We start from the raw sequence: 17,382 nt of genomic DNA, 5'->3' as shown, positions 1-17,382 counted from the left end.
AACAAATGGGGGCCCTACACATCATTAGTGGCCTCACCAAAGGTGGCCGGCATGAATCTCAACATGGTAAAGGCCAATTGGAATATGGAATCTAACTCATAATGGGGTTCACAGCTCATACACAAACTGGTAAATGGATGGATAGCATGGGATGTTTACCACTAAAATCGCAAGGTTTAGCAACAATCCTTTTAAGACATACACAAGGTGAGCCTTACTAGGTAAAGATACAACCCACAAGCAAAAAGGTCCACTCAAGATTTTGGGCACACCACAACCTAAGGGTTCACGTACAAAATTTAGTTACTCTATTAAGTTCTTTAGGAAGGTGGACCCCATATAAAATTTCTATTAAACAGATTTAAAACTACGTGGAATCTGCTTATGATGAAGGAAAATCTTTATATTATAGTTTTATGTATGAGTACCAAAACCTATAAGGCAGCCCTCTGTGAGACCCGACCCGAGTTTGCATGTGTGCATGTGTGTGTGTGAGTATGCATTCCGTCCATCTTGATCCTGCGGTCCTACCAGTCGAATCCCTGCGACCCGTGACCCTTGGATAGTATTTGCGGTCATCCGTGAGCCTAGTCATGAAGACCCGACTCAGATCGAGTTGAGACCTATACCATTGTGACCGCATCGTCGTTGCGATTCCAACGATGTGTCTTGTGCATTCATCCGACTTATAGATCAAAAGTTGTGAGCATTTCATCATGTGGCCCACTTTTTGTACAAAAGCATATGGACCACTCTCAGGCACAAGTTCCCATGCACACCACCCACACACACTACAATTCCCATGGAATAAACACTACCCATCCTAAACACTACCCACACCTAACCTACCCTAGCAAGCATTGTTTGTATCACCATAGGTCATGATTTCTTTCTCTAACCAAGGAGGGAGAGTAATGATGACTCTCCTACAACCTTCCCTTCCTCTCTCTCCTCCTTCATTCTCTCATTTTTCTCTTCCATGGTAGAATTTTCAGCCCTCCCTCTCCCAATTTTCAGCAACTTCCCCTTCCTTTCTTCCTCCATCTAGCCACCACAAACTCATCTTGACCATTGAACCTTTAAGCTTAGAGTTTGGAGTACCTAGTGTTGGTGGTAGCTTGAAGATTTAAGGTGGGTGATTATAATTGTTGATCTTATTTTCTACCATTTGATCTTATTTTTCTTTCTAGATGGATCATATGGGACCCACCAATCCATGGTGGGGATCCCATTTGATCCCATGGATGTGGCCCTTTGGCCCATCCTACATGATCCATGATGGGGCCATTCTCCATGGACCCCATCATGATGTATTTAATGATCCAATCCATCTTAAGGTCATCTAGACCCTAAGGATCATGTTGGGATGACATCCCAACCATCCATAGCAATTATATATCATGCATGTAGTGATTTTATGTTGCATGTACAATCAATGTAGTTGTATGGGTATGATTCACTCTTGGGAGGGGCCACTAGTGGCAGGGCCCTACCCCCATGGCCGGATTACTCTCTTTCCTTCTTCTCTTTTCTCTGATGTATGGATGATAGTGTGTGTGTGGCCCATTTATAGTGGGCCTTGGATGTCCCAAAATAAATAAAAATAAAAATCCAGCAAGGTGGGATGCTCTTATCACCTAACTCCATGATCATCGGACACCTTAATCAATGCATGCAAGTGTCCTAGTTCTAGTATGTGATTTGGACTTATGTGGGGCCCACTGAGGAAGGCCACACACCCTTTTTATGGCTGAGATTATTGAGATATAGGCTGATGTGTCCAGCCATGTATTGTTGTCCAAAAACCTGGACTGTTGCATGGAGTGTCATGTTCAATCTTTGGCATGGATTTTTGGATCATGATTGTCATTATTTTCTTTATAAGTATGGGGTGTAATGAGAAGGTGTGGACCCCACCATGAGGTGTGATGGGTCATACCTCAGATGGTCCATGATATGGTACCCAAAAAGGAGGCCCATAGGGGTGGGCGGTCCACCTTGTTGGGCTGTCCAACCCACATGTATGGAGGGAAAACATACACTTCAGCTTGGTTTCTCTAAAGGATGGGTCACTTTTATGGACCCCACCTTACTTTATTTTATGAAGAAAATACTAAACCTCCATTTTCCCCCTCTTGGATGAAGGTTAGGCCCACCTTATTGGGTAAACAATGCATGGACAGCAACATCTCTTCCTGGACAGATTGAAATTCCTAATTTAATTAAAATGTTTATGAGTATCCAAAAATCATAAAATTTTTCAAAGAGGTGGTTCACTTATGTTAGGACCCACTTACAAAATTTTGGGGCCAATGGACACCTGTACACACCATGGTGGTGGCTGGACTGGCCTATTACAATATGGTGTCCAGATCAGTCCGATTTTTAGGACAGATTGATTTCTTTAAATAAATTAAAATATTTATATATGTCTAAAAATTCTGAAATTTTGTGAAAATATGTTTCACCTATTCTAGGACCCACTTACCAAATTTCAAGGCCAATGGACCTCTGTGTACACCGTGGCAAGGGCCGGACTGGCCCACCACGTTGGGACGTCCAGGTCAGTCCGATTTTCTGGACAGTCTATTTTATTTAAATAAATTAAAATATTTATAAGTGTCCAAAAATCTTGAAATTTTGTGAGGGTGTAGGTCACATATGGACGTATCACTCTATAAAATTTAGACCCAAAATACATTTGAGTTGCCCGTGGTATGGCTGGAAGTGGTCTGCTAGGCAGGGACGCCCAGGCTAGGGCATCTAGCCTGCTTCGTGGGCCCACCTCGATGTGTTGAATGTCCCACCACCCATCCATGTAGGGTCCTTAGGGGATCGATCATACTTGCCCCCTTTTTATTCAATTAGAACACATTAGGTGGATTTTTGGGCCAGATACCCCAGGCCCATAGGGCTGCCTACACATGGGACATCCCTGCCTTAGGCTACTGCTGGGCTTGCATTCTAATGGTCTGGCCCATTTCATATATGTATTGTATATCCTCTCTCATCTGGTGGGGCCCATAGTGATGTGTGTGAGCCATCTAGAATTAATTATACTAAGAAATACTTTTAATGTTGAACTCCAACCAACCCAGAAATTTGGGTGGGCTGGAATTTGGCATTGAGCCCAATAACTGTTGCCTATAGATGTTCTTTGGGGCAATATGGCCCACTAGATTTGAGGAAGATTTATGTCAGTATCTTATCATCTTAAATTTTTATTTTTTTGGGCTTAATTAGTGTATGATTAAAGGCCCATCCCAAATAGGATTCTTCTTGGGCTAGTCTCTTAGTTAAGTATGGGCCTTATAGCCTTGGTTGGGCTGGAACTTTTGATAGGCCCATTGAACCCTTGGGTCCTATATTTACCATGTCATTGTGATGGGCCTTATGGGCCAAATACTCAAGTAGTTGGGCCCTTGTTTTCCCACTATAATAAATCCATACTTGGGCCGAGATGTGAGGCCCAACTTACATGTGTTAACAATTTAAGAATTTCCCATATGTTGAGATAATGGGCTGCCCATTAGGCCCACCACAATGAATGAACCTATGACCCTTATGGTTGGGCCCTAATCTTGCTTAAGGGCCCACCAGGTTGCCTTTGTTTTTGAGCTTAGTGTATGGCCCACTAGGCCATGGGTTGATTGTGCCTTAAGCCTTTTTTTGCATATGTAGTAGGCTACCTTTTGGGACCCAGTTGAGGTTGGATGTCCTCCTTGCCTAAGGTAGGCCCATAGAGGCCCTTATAGGTGGTTAAAGGCCCACCTTGGGCCTGGCTAGGACTGTTCCTCCTTAAGATTTTGACTCTCTTAGTTTGTGGGTCATCTCAAAGTACTGGGCTCCCACTAGAGGACTTCTCTTCTTCTTAGAATACCTGTCGATGTGCCTAGATCTTGACCCTCCTTGGGACAGACGATTTCATATTCCTCTGGTAGCACACTTACATCGTTGCAACCCATATGCATCATCTGCATGAATTGATTGCATTGTATAGTGGTCATTCAGGGATGGAGTTTCTCCCCTTTTGTACATTGAGTGCCTGAAACTTGTGCATGATTTGTGTGTGTGACTCATGCATTGACATCGCATTTCATGAGGATACCGCCCTTGCTTCATCAGGGCCTTGCCTCTACAGGGACATTTGTGGATGGCCGCATGTGTGGACACCGAAAATATTACTTGAGCATACCGGGTGCATAGGATGGCCATGGGTGAGATTTTCAAAACTTCCATGGTACCAAGGATCTGCTCCAACGCCGTGACCGGGTGGAATACATGAGCGCACGAGGGCCTTATACCATTAGGCCTCGACTCCCACTGTCATGTAGTCGGTTGGATAGGGGTGTGGCCTTACCTGCCTGATGTGAGGAGGCATTGCTAGGCTGAGTCTGACCAGCTTGTAAATGGGTCCGCTACCTTCAGGCCTTGTTGGTGATTGGTTGTCCACAAGCAGGTAGTGAGGTCTCTTATGCTCGTTTGACTGTGCGGGGTCTGCAGAGTGGCAGTCATTCAGCAGTGTAATGGACCCCGGTGATTTCCTTATGATTGAAAATGTACTTGACTTATGGTTCGGATATGAGCACTGACATTACTTACATCGCATTAGCATTGGCTGTACAAGCCCCCCCTTTCATACATTGCCTTGGTATGACACTCATTACTTATTGCATCGCATTCATGGTAAGCCTTAGTAAGACTAGTGATATGTTCATTGATTATGCTTCTCTCCTTATACCTCCTACTATTCTTCTATGCCCCATTGTCACACACTTACACCACCCTCTTAGCTTCTATAAGCTTATGCACAATTGATACGTGCAGGAGACTCTAGGTAGGCGCCGTAGCAACAGAACGTGAAGTAGAGTTGAGCAGTGAGGACTCCAGTGTTGCTGATTTCTCTCTCTTTTCCTTTTATTCTCTTGTATGCCCTTTTGGACCTTTTGGATGATTGTAAAAGCTCAAATTTTTAGTGGATTTTGTGATGTGTGCCTTTGTTATTCTCAAATGTACTTGCTGTGATCTTGGGTATGCTCGCATTGAAAATGATTATACTGTTATGAAAATTCTCCTTGTAGGATCCCAGGATCGGAACCTACCTTAGGAGCCGAGAATGGGGTACTACGGAGGCTGTTGCGGCAATTTTCATATTATAGTTTTATGTATGAGTACCAAAACCCATGAGGCAGCCCTCCTTGCTCATGTATGCATAAGTTTCTGTGAAGGCCCAAACAATGGTACTTGGGAGAGGTGTAGAAAATCTGTGCAGAAATGACTTTTGACAATTTTTGGGCGTGTCCCACGATTAGGTGGGGCCGCCTTTTGGAATGCCATCAGGTGCCCTAGGTAACCCTATGTTTGTACTTTAAAACCTAAAAGGTCCAGTTTATTGAATGTGGGTCTTGGACCAGAAGCTTGATCAGCCCATGGATGAGGAGGCAGGGAGGCTGAGGAACATGTATAGGGAAAAGGTAAGATGTTTGGTTTTGATTTTTTAAGAAGATTCTTATTCCATCTTTTGTCAAGTCCAAATGATATCAGATTCCATGTTTTGTTATGCAAAGCTCCATATGAAGTTTCTGTTTTTCACATGTACAAACAGGGAAAGAGGCTATTTTAGAGAATGCAAATACCATTATAGATCATCTTATTGGACTGGTTTCCTACCCACACATGATGGTAATATCTCATCCTCAATCATCTATCTGCTGGCCACCAGTTGAAGGCTCAGGTTATCCTTATGTGGAGGATTTTTGGTTCATGGGCCACCATCCATATAGTGGTGTCGTTTATATCATTGAACCAAGGGCCCAACTCAACAACCTAAAAAACTAAGAAAATTGTATTTCTCTTGGGATAAGGTGTGACTTGACCAAACTTGCCATGTGTCAGATTGGTTTTATGTTTGCATTGTGCTGCTCATTCATGTTGAGGTCCAGTTTAGTACACGTGTGCAAGATCTTGACCATTTGTGGGGAGATCCCCTCCGATCATGTGTCATGGCCTGAAAATCAAGATGGTCCAATCTTTAGGTGAGCTGAAAAGGTGTGATTAATGCTCTTTTGACAATTATCAATTAGTCTTGGTATTGCCTTTGATTGATGAAAGGTTCAAGTAAGGCTAGAGAAGTTCAATTGAGAGCAATCTCCCATAAGGATTGCAGACACAAATCTGGTCATTAAACCTAGACATCCACATAAGTGCCAACATGGAATGCATGTGTGATCCAGACCATTCATCAAGATCCAAAATTTCATCTGGTAGGCCCAATTGTCAATCTGTCCAGCCTAAGAATCAGGCCAGTTATCTCATATGTGAGCCACTGCATGCAAAACAAATGGGCAGTTGAAAAAGAATGGCCAATAGTCCAACATTCGATGTGAATGTTTGGCCCTCCTGACGAGTCTACCACCCTGATTCATACTGAGTTTCAGATCAGTCACAAATAGCCAAATCCTAGTTGAAATTGTCATCCTTTTCCAGTTATTTCCATTAGCCAATTCCTTCATCTACATGTTAGTTTTTACAAAAATAACATAATACATTTTGGGTTGTATTTGGATGAGCAACTAAATTGAATTGAAAATATTCAGTTTAAAAAAGATGAAACAACCAAATCCTGGTTACATTTCCTAGCATTCACTAGTGAGTAACTCACCCTCAAATTTCAACTCCAGTTATTTCAGGTCCATCTTCAAAGTATAGCGATTGCACTTAGGAGCCAAAGTCCCAAACCCATACCAGCCATACTATAATTACAAATTGGTAATTTTCACTTTACCAGAATAACTATTGCAATTCAGATCATCCATTCATACATGCATGGTTGAATAATTTTCTACATGGTCTGTCCTTTGGATGCTCAAATTGCAACTCTCTATCTTCAATTCTTGCAATCCATTTCAAATGGAACATCCATTCATACATGCACTTCAGCAATTTGTCTAATAAAAAATGATGGCCAAGAGACGTGTTCTTTCCAAATTGGAATTCCAATGCATGCGACGTGAAGCTAGCTCAGAAAATTGATTACAATTTGGTCATTTCTCTAGTTTCCGTCTAGGTTGCTGAGTTGTACATCCAAACACACCCTAGGTTTCTTTTGTTCATGCCCATGTTATGTATGATCATCTTTGTGTATTGGGAGTTCCATTCCACTTTAGTGATTTTTGGTTTCTGATTGTTTATGTTATAATATATTTCTTTCTATTTAATAGCAATTTCAGTATAACCCATTTCTTCCTTGATTGCTAAGTACACATTTGGGACTGATCTGGTTTCCATTGTTGCAGGTTGGTGTAGGTGTCACTTCAGGGGGAGTTAACAAGATAAGTTTATATTTTTCTTTTTGGTAGCATTTGAGTATCTAATTACCTGCTTGCCTTCTTTTCTTTTCTTTTCTGTTTTCATTCTTTCTTTTAATTATAATTCTCTTTGACTGTTTTAGATCAATAAGGGACGTCCTCATATTCAAGGAATGGTTTCAACATGACAATGCTAGTAAGCTTAACTCTAAATATCACCTTTCTAATAAGAATTTGTGCTCTTTATTTTCTGCTTTTGAACTATAATTTTTATATATATATATAATTGACACCTTTTATCTCGGAATATGATCTTTGAAGTAGCATATGAACGCAAACCCCATCAAAATCCACACCTAGGGGAGTGCAAATAAGAGGATTGATCTTAACAATATGGTCATCCTGCACATAGAAAGAAAATGCTTGCAATGAATGTTTACGAGTACTAGGCGGCCTATTAATGAAAACAATATCTTTGTTCATAATATGCCTATTTATAATTTAACCAACTTTCAAATATGTATGTCCTTTTGAACCTTCCCTAATTGCATAAGTGGCTGAACCATCTCTATATGTTACATATAATTTGTCATCCACTAGTTTATATAAATGATCCATGTTGTATGCGGTGACCTTCTCCTCAAATGCAATCTTTTGAGCAATTTCTAATGGTAAACCGATTTCATGAATCCCTTTATATGCATCCCCAATAATCACACTACGAGAAGAGAACCCTAATCCCTTCCTGATAAACAGTGTCCGCATCTTTTCAAGCCATGCCTTTGTAGAAGAATCATTAACCTCTTTAACAGCCCCATACTTCCTAGTAATGTCATGGGGTGCCTTGTAGGATGATAAACGAAAATAAGCAAGCGTTTAATGTAGGGAACTTCTCTAGAAATGTTATTCTGATAACTAACCTGATGAGAGTCATTTGCGATTCAGTTCCTAGACCAATCTCTCTATCATATTCAAAGAAATCCACATTTTTCTTCGTGTTTCTTACATGGTTCTCTGTTCCATATTTGTTTGACTTGAAAGTAAAGGTGATGCATCTTCTTATTTACTCAATCATGGAATGCAGGATGTTGCCATTAAGGTTCTTACAGATCAGGACTTTCATGAGGATCAGCTGAAGGACTTTCTAAAGGAGGTATACATTTGAAACATTGCTAATAATGTTATTTGAAACCGTACCCATTTATGTATCCAGATGTGCGTTGGAGCTATCCGGATGTTGAGTGGGGGTCCCTGGAAGGTGGGAACCGCTGTTATGACCATTGGAGGGGCCTGGCCATTTGGACAGGTCATGTTTATGTATTTACTCGAAATTGATGGAGCAGACCTGGATGTGCGTCGGAGCTATCCGGATGTTGAGTGGGGGTCCCTGGAAGATGGGAACCCCTATTATGACCATGATGAAGCTATCCATTTCCTATGGATAGCATCATAAGGGCTTAGCCAATTGGAGCAGGCCGTGTTTATATCTGTATTTGCAGGGACCACACCCTTAACCTATAACCTAAACCAATTCTCAAATCCCAAAACCTATAACTACAACCTAAACCTATAACCTAAAGCTATAACCTAAACTCAATTCCCTAAACTTTAACCTACATCCTAACCTAAACCTATACTTATAATCTAAACCTATTCTCAAATCCCAAAACCAATAACTATAACCTAAACCTTAACCAAAAACCTATAACCTAACCTAAACCTTAACCTTAAGATATAACCTTAACCAAAACCTAAACCTATAACCTAAACCTATTCTCAAATCCCTAAACCATTAACCTAGAACCTATAACCTAAAACTAATCATATAACCTAAACCTAAAACCTAAACCTAAACCTACACTTATAACCTATAACCTAAACCTATAACCTAAAACACAAACGTAAACCCGATCTCGAATCCAAACCCAATTTCCTAAACCTAAACCTTAATGTATTCTCAAATCCCTAAACCTAAACCTATACCTAATCCTAATATTAACTCCCTAACCTAAACCTAAACCAAAACTTGAAAACCCAAACCTAAACCCAATCCTGAACCCGAACCCGATTTCCTAAACCTAAACCATAACCTATTCTCAATTCCCTAAACCTATACCTAATAACCTAAACTGAAACTCAAACCTATACCTCAACCTAAACCTAAACCTAAACCTATAACCTATAACCTATAACCTAAACCTAAACCTAAACCTATAACCAATAACTTAAACCTAAACCTAATGTATTCTCAAATCCCTAAACCTAAACCTACACCTAATCCTAATCTCAACTCCCTAACTTAAGCCTAAACCTAAACTTGAAAACCCAAACCAAAACCCGATCCCAAACCCAAACCCGATTTCCTAAACCTAAACCTTAACTTATTGTCAATTCCCTAAACCTATAGCATATAACCTAAACCTTAACCTAAACCTAAACCTAAAACCTAAAACCTAAACCTAAACCTAAAACCTAAGTGTATTCTCAAATCCCTAAACCTAAACCTACACTTAATCTTAATCTCAACTCCCTAACCTAAACCTAAACCTAAACTTCAAAACCCAAACCTAAACCTAATCCGGAACCCAAACCCGATTTCCTAAACCTAAACCCTAACCTATTCTCAATTCCCTAAACCAATAGCTAATAACCTAAACCTAAGCCTAAACTTAAACCTAAACCTATAACCTATAACCTAAACCTAAAACCTAAAGGTATTCTTAAATCCCTAAACTTAAACCTACACCAAATCCGAATCTCAACATCCTAAGCTAAACCTAAACCGAAACTTGAAAACCCAAACCTAAACCCAATCCCGAACCCTAACCCGATTTCCAAAACCTAAACCTTAACCTATTCTCAATTCCCTAGACCAATAGCATATAACCTAAACCTAAACCTTAACCTAAACCTAAACCTAAACCTATAACCTAAACCTAAACCTAAAACCTAATGTATTGTCAAATCCCTACACCTAAACCTACACCTAATCCTAATCTCAACTCCATAACCTAAACCTAAACTTGAAAACCTAAACCAAAACCCGATCCCGAACCCGAACCCGATTTCATAAACCTAAACATTAACCTATTCTCAATTCCCTAAACCTATAGCTTATAACCTAAACCTAAACCTAAACCTAAACCTTAACTTAAACCTAAACCTAAACCTATAACCTATAACCTAAACCAAAACCTAAACCTAAAACCAAAATGCATTCTCAAATCCCTAAACCTAAACATACACCTAATCCTAATCTCAACTCCGTAACCTAAACCTAAAACCTAAATGTATTCTCAACTCTCTAAACCTAAACCTACACCTAATCCTAATCATAACTCCCTAACCTAAACCTAAACATAAAACTTGAAAACCCAAATCAAAACCCGATACCGAACACGAACCCGATTTTCTAAACCTAAACATTAACCTATTCTCATTTCCCTAAACCTACATCTTATAACCTAAACCTAAACATAAACCTGAAACCTAAACATAAACCTATAACCTATAACCTATAAACTAAACCTAAACCTAAAACCTAAATGTATTCTCAAATCACTAAACCTAAACCTACACCTAATCCTAATCTCAACTCCCTAACCTAAACCTAAACTTAAACTTGAAAACCCAAACCTAAGCCCGATCCCGAACCCGAACCTGATTTCCTAAACCTAAACCTTAATGTATTCTCAAATCCCTAAACCTAAACCTACACCTAATCCTAATCTCAACTCCCTAACCTAAACCTAAATTAAACTTGAAAACCCAAACCTAAACCCGAACCTGATTTCCTAAAGCTAAACCTTAACCTATTCTTTGTTCCCTAAACCTATATCTAATAACCTAAACCTAAGCCTAAACCTAAACCTAATCCTAAACCTGTAACCTATAACCTAAACCTAAACCTAAAACCTAAATGTATTCTCAAATCCCCAAACCTAAACCTATACCTAATCCTAATCTCAACTCCCTAACCTAAACCTAAACCTAAACTTGAAAACCAAAACCTAAACCTGATCCCAAACACGAACCCGATTTCCTAAACCTAAACCTTAACCTCTTCTCAATTCCCTAAACCTATATCTTATAACCTAAACTGAAACCTAAACCTATACCTTAACCTAAACCTAAACCTAAACCTATAACCTATAACCTAAATCTAAACCTAAAACCTAAATGTATTCTCGAATCCCTAAACCAAAACCTACACCTAATCCTAATCTCAACTCTCTAACCTAAACCTAAACCTAAACTTGAAAACCCTAACCTAAACCCGATCCCAAACCCAAACCCGATCCCAAACCCGAACCCGATTTCCTAAACCTATACCTATACCTATTCTCAATTCCCTAGACCTATATCTTATAACCTAAACCTAAACTTTAACCTAAACCTAAACCTAAACCAATAACCTATAACCTAATCCTAAACTTAAAACCTAAATGTATTCTCAAATTCCTAAACTTAAACCTACACCTAATCCTAATCTCAACTCCCTTACCTAAACCTAAACCTAAACTAGAAAACCCAAACCTAAACCCGATCCCGAACCCGAAGCCGATTTCCTAAACCTAAACCTTAATGTATTCTCAAATCCTTAAACCAAAACCTACACCTAATCCTAATCTCAACTCCCTAACCTAAACCGAAACTTAAACTTGAAAACCCAAACCTAAACCCGATCCCGAACCCGAACCCGATTTCCTAAACCTAAACCTTAACCTATTCTCAATTTCCTAAACCTATATCTTATAACCTAAACCTAAAGCTAAACCTAAACCTGTAACCTATAACCTAAACCTAAACCGAAAACCTAAATGCATTCTCAAATACCCAAACCTAAACCGACACCGAATCCTAATCTCAACTCCCTAACCTAAACCTAAACCTAAACTTGAAAACCCAAACCTAAAGCAGATCCTGAACCCGAACCTGACTTCTTAAACCTAAATATTAACCTATTCTCAATTCCCTAAACCTATATCTTATAACCTAAACCTAAACCTAAACCTAAACCTATCACCTATAACCTTGACCTAAACCCAAACCTAAACCTGTAACCTTTAACCTAAACCTAAACCTAAAACCTAAATGTATTCTCAAATCCTTAAACCTAAACCAACACCTAATCCTAATCTCAACTCCCTAACCCAAACCTAGACTTAAATTTGAAAACCCAAACCTAAACCTGATCCCGAACCCGAACCCGATTTCCTAAACCTAAACCTTAACCTATTCCTAATTCCCTAAACCTATATCTTATAACCTAAACCTAAATCTAAACCTTAACCTAAACTGATAACCTATAACCTTAACCTAACTTAAACCTAAACCTGTAACCTATAACCTAAACTTAAACCTAAAACCTAAATGTATTCTCAAATCCTTAAACCTAAACCTACACCTAATCCTAATTTCAACTCCCTAGCCAAAACCTAAACTTAAACTTGAAAACCCAAACCTAAACCCAATCCCGAACCCGAACCCGACTTCCTAAACCTAAACCTTAACCTATTCTCAATTCCCTAAACCTATATCTTGTAACCTAAACCTAAACCTAAACCTGTAACCTATAACCTAAACCTAAACCTAAAACCTAAATGTATTCTCAAATCCCTAAACCCAAACCTACATCTAATCCTAATCTCAACTCCCTAACCTAAACCTAAACCTAAACTTGAAAACCAAAACCTAAACACGATCCCGAACCCGAACCCAATTTCCTAAACCTAAAGCTTAACCTATTCTCAATTCCCTAAACCTATAGCTTATAACCTAAACCTAAACCTAAACCTATAACATATAACCTAAACCTAAACTTAAAACCTAAATGTATTCTCAAATCCATAAACCTAAACCTACACCTAATCCTAATCTCAACTCCCTAACCTAAACCCAAACCTAAATTTGAAAACCAAAACTAAAACCGGATCTTGAACCCGAACACGATTTCATAAACCTAAACCTTAACCTATTTTCAATTCCCTAAAGTTATAGCTTATAACCTAAACCTAAGCCTAAACTTAAACCTTAACCTACACCTAAACCTGTAACCTATAACCTAAACCTATACCTAAAACCTAAATGTATACTCAAATCCCTAAACTTAAACCGACACCTAATCCTAATCTCAACTCCCTAACCTAAACCTAAACCTAAATTTGAAAACCAAAACCTAAACCCGATCCCGAACTTGAACCAGATTTCCTAAACCTAAACCTTAACCTATTCTCAATTCCTTAAACCTATTGCTTATAACCTAAACCGAAACCTAAACCTATACCTTAACCTAAACCTAAACCTAAACCTATATCATATAACCGAAGCATAAACTTAAAACCTAAATGTATTCTCAAATCCCTAAACCTAAACATACACCTAATCCTAATCTCAACTCCCTAACCTAAACCAAAACATAAACTTGAAAACCAAATCCTAAACCCGATCCCAAACCCGATTTCCTAAACTTAAACCTTAACCTATTCTCATTTCCCAAAACTTATTGCTTATAACCTAAACCGAAACGTAAACCTATACCTTAACCTAAACCTAAACCTAAACCTATAACCTATAACCTAAACCTAAACCTAAAACCTAAATGTATTCTTAAATCCCTAAACCAAAACCTTCACCTAATCCAAATCTCAACTCCCTGACCTAAACTTAAACCTAAACTTGAAAACCAAAACCTAAACCTGATCCCGAACCCGAACCCGATTTCCTAAACCTAAACCTTAACCAATTCTCAATTCCCTAAACCTATAGCTTATAACCTAAACCTAAGCCTAAACTTAAACCTTAAACTAAACCTAAACCTAAACCTAAACCTAAACCTGAAACATATAACCTAAACCTAAACCTAAAACCTAAATATATTTTCAAATCCCTAAACCTAAACCTACACCTAATCCTAATCTCAACTCTCTAACCTAAACCTAAACCTAGACATAAACTTGAAAACCAAAACCTAAACCCGATCCCGAACCTAAACCTGATTTCCTAAACCTAAACCTAAACCTATAACCTATAACCTAAACCTAAACCTAAAACCTAAATGTATTCTTAAATCCCTAAACCAAAACCTTCACCTAATCCAAATCTCAACTCCCTGACCTAAACTTAAACCTAAACTTGAAAACCAAAACCTAAACCCGATCCCGAACCCGAACCCGATTTCCTAAACCTAAACCTTAACCAATTCTCAATTCCCTAAACCTATAGCTTATAACCTAAACCTAAGCCTAAATTTAAACCTTAAACTAAACCTAAACCTAAACCTAAACCTAAACCTGAAACATATAACCTAAACCTAAACCTAAAACCTAAATGTATTTTCAAATCCCTAAACCTAAACCTACACCTAATCCTAATCTCAACTCTCCAACCTAAACCTAAACCTAGACATAAACTTGAAAACCAAAACCTAAACCCGATCCCGAACCTGAACCTGATTTCCTAAACCTAAACCTTAACCTATTCTCAATTCCCTAAACCTATTGCTTATAACCTAAACCGAAACCTAAACCTATACCTTAACCTAAACCTAAACCTAAACCTATATCATATAACCTAAACATAAACCTAAAACCTAAATGTATTCTCAAATCCCTAAACCTAAACATACACCTAATCCTAATCTCAACTCCTTAACCTAATCCAAAACATAAACTTAAAAACCAAATCCTAAACCCGATCCCGAATCCGATTTCCTAAACTTAAACCTTAACCTATTCTCATTACCCAAAACCTATTGCTTATAACCTAAACCGAAACGTAAACCTATACCTTAACCTAAACCTAAACCTAAACCTACAACCTATAACCTAAACTGAAACCTAAAACCTAAATGTATTCTTAAATCCCTAAACCAAAACCTACACCTAATCCTAATCTCAACTCCCTAACCTAAACCTAAACCTAAACTTGAAAACCAAAACCTAAACCCGATCCCGAACCCGAACCCGATTTCTTAAACTTAAACCTTAACCAATTCTCAATTCCCTAAACCTATAGCTTATAACCTAAACCTAAGCCTAAACCTAAACCTTAAACTAAACTTAAACCTAAACCTAAACCTGAAACATATAACCTAAACCTAAACCTAAAACCTAAATGTATTTTCAAATCCCTAAACCTAAACCTACACCTAATCCTAATCTCAACTCCCTAACCTAAACCTAAACCTAAACATAAACTTGAAAACCAAAACCTAAACCCGATCCTGAACCTGAACCTGATTTCCTAAACCTAAACCTTAACCTATTCTCAATTCCCTAAACCTATTACTTATAACCTAAACCGAAACCTAAACCTAAACCTAAACCTAAACCTAAACCTATAACCTAAACATAAACTTAAAACCTAAATGTAATCTCAAACACCTAAACCTAAACCTACACGTAATCCTAATCTCAACTCCCTAACCTAAACCTAAACCTAAACTTGAGAACTCAAACCTAAACCCGATCCCGAACCCGAACCAGATTTCCTAAACCTAAACCTTAACCTATTCTCAATTCCCTAAACCTATAGCTTATAATCTAAACCAAAACCTTAACCTAAACCAATAACCTATAACCTAAACCTAAACCTAAAACCTAAATGTATTCTCAAATCCCTGAAACTAAACCTACACCTAATCCTAATCTCAACTCCTAACCGAAACCTAAACTTGAAAACCCAAACCTAAGCCCGATCTCGAACCCGAACCCGATTTCTTGAACCTAATCCTTAACCTATTCTCAATTCGCTAAACCTATAGCTTATAACCTGAACCTAAACCTAAACCTAAACCTAAACCTAAACCTATATAACATATAACCTAAACATAAACCTAAAACCTAATGTATTCTCAAATCCCTAAACTAAAACCGACACCTAATCCTAACCTCAACTCCCTAACCTAAACCTAAACCTAAACTTGAAAACACAAACTTAAACCCAATCCCGAACCCAAACCCGATTTCCTAAACCTAAACCTTAACCTAATCTCAATTTCCTAAACCTATTGCTTATAACCTATAACCTAAACTTAAACCTAAAACCTAAATGTATTCTCAAATCTCTAAACCAAAACCTACACCTAATCCTAATCTCAACTCCCTAACCAAAACCTAAACCTAAACTTGAAACATAAAACCTAAACCCGATCCCGAACCTGAACCCGATTTTCTAAACCTGAACCCTAACCAATTCTCAATTCCCTAAACCTATAGCTTATAACCTAAACCTAAGCCTAAACCTAAACCTTAAACTAAACCTAAACCTAAACCAAAACCTGTAACCTATAACCTAAACCTAAACCTAAAACCTAAATGTATTCTCAAATCCCTAAACCTAAACCTACACCTAATCCTAATCTCAACTCCCGAACCTAAACCTAAACTTAGACATAAACTTGAAAACTAAAACCTAAACCAGATCCCGAACCTGAACCTGATTTTTTAAACCTAAACCTTAACCTATTCTCAATTTCCTAAACCTATTGCTTATAACCTAAACCTAAAACTATAACCTATAACCTAAACATAAACCTAAAACCTAAATGTATTCTCAAACACCTAAACCTAATCCTACACCTAATCCTAATCTCAACTCCCTAACGTAAACCTAAACCTAAACTTGAAAACTCAAAGCTAAACCTGATCCCGAACCCGAACCCGATTTCCTAAACCTAAACCTTAATGTATTCTCAAATCCCTAAACTTAAACCCACACCTAATCCCAATCTCATCTCCCTAACCTAAACCTAAACCTACACTTGAAAACCAAAACCTAAACCCGATCCTGACCCCAAACTCGATTTGCTAAACCTAAACCTTAACCTATTCTCAATTCCCTAAACCTATAGCTTATAATCTAAACCTAAACCTTAACTTAAACCAATAACCTATAACCTAAACCTAAACCTAAACCTAAAACCTAAATGTATTCTCAAATCCCTGAAACTAAACCTACACCTAATCCTAATCTCAACTCCCTAACCTAAACCTAAACTTGAAAACCCAAACCTAAGCCTGATCTCGAACCCGAACCCGATTTCTTAAACCTAATCCTTAACCTATTCTCAATT

This window comes from Magnolia sinica, chromosome 12 (genome assembly GCF_029962835.1).
Source record: "Magnolia sinica isolate HGM2019 chromosome 12, MsV1, whole genome shotgun sequence".
NCBI classification, from domain to species: Eukaryota; Viridiplantae; Streptophyta; class Magnoliopsida; order Magnoliales; family Magnoliaceae; genus Magnolia; species Magnolia sinica.
This window is presented reverse-complemented; position numbering follows the sequence as displayed.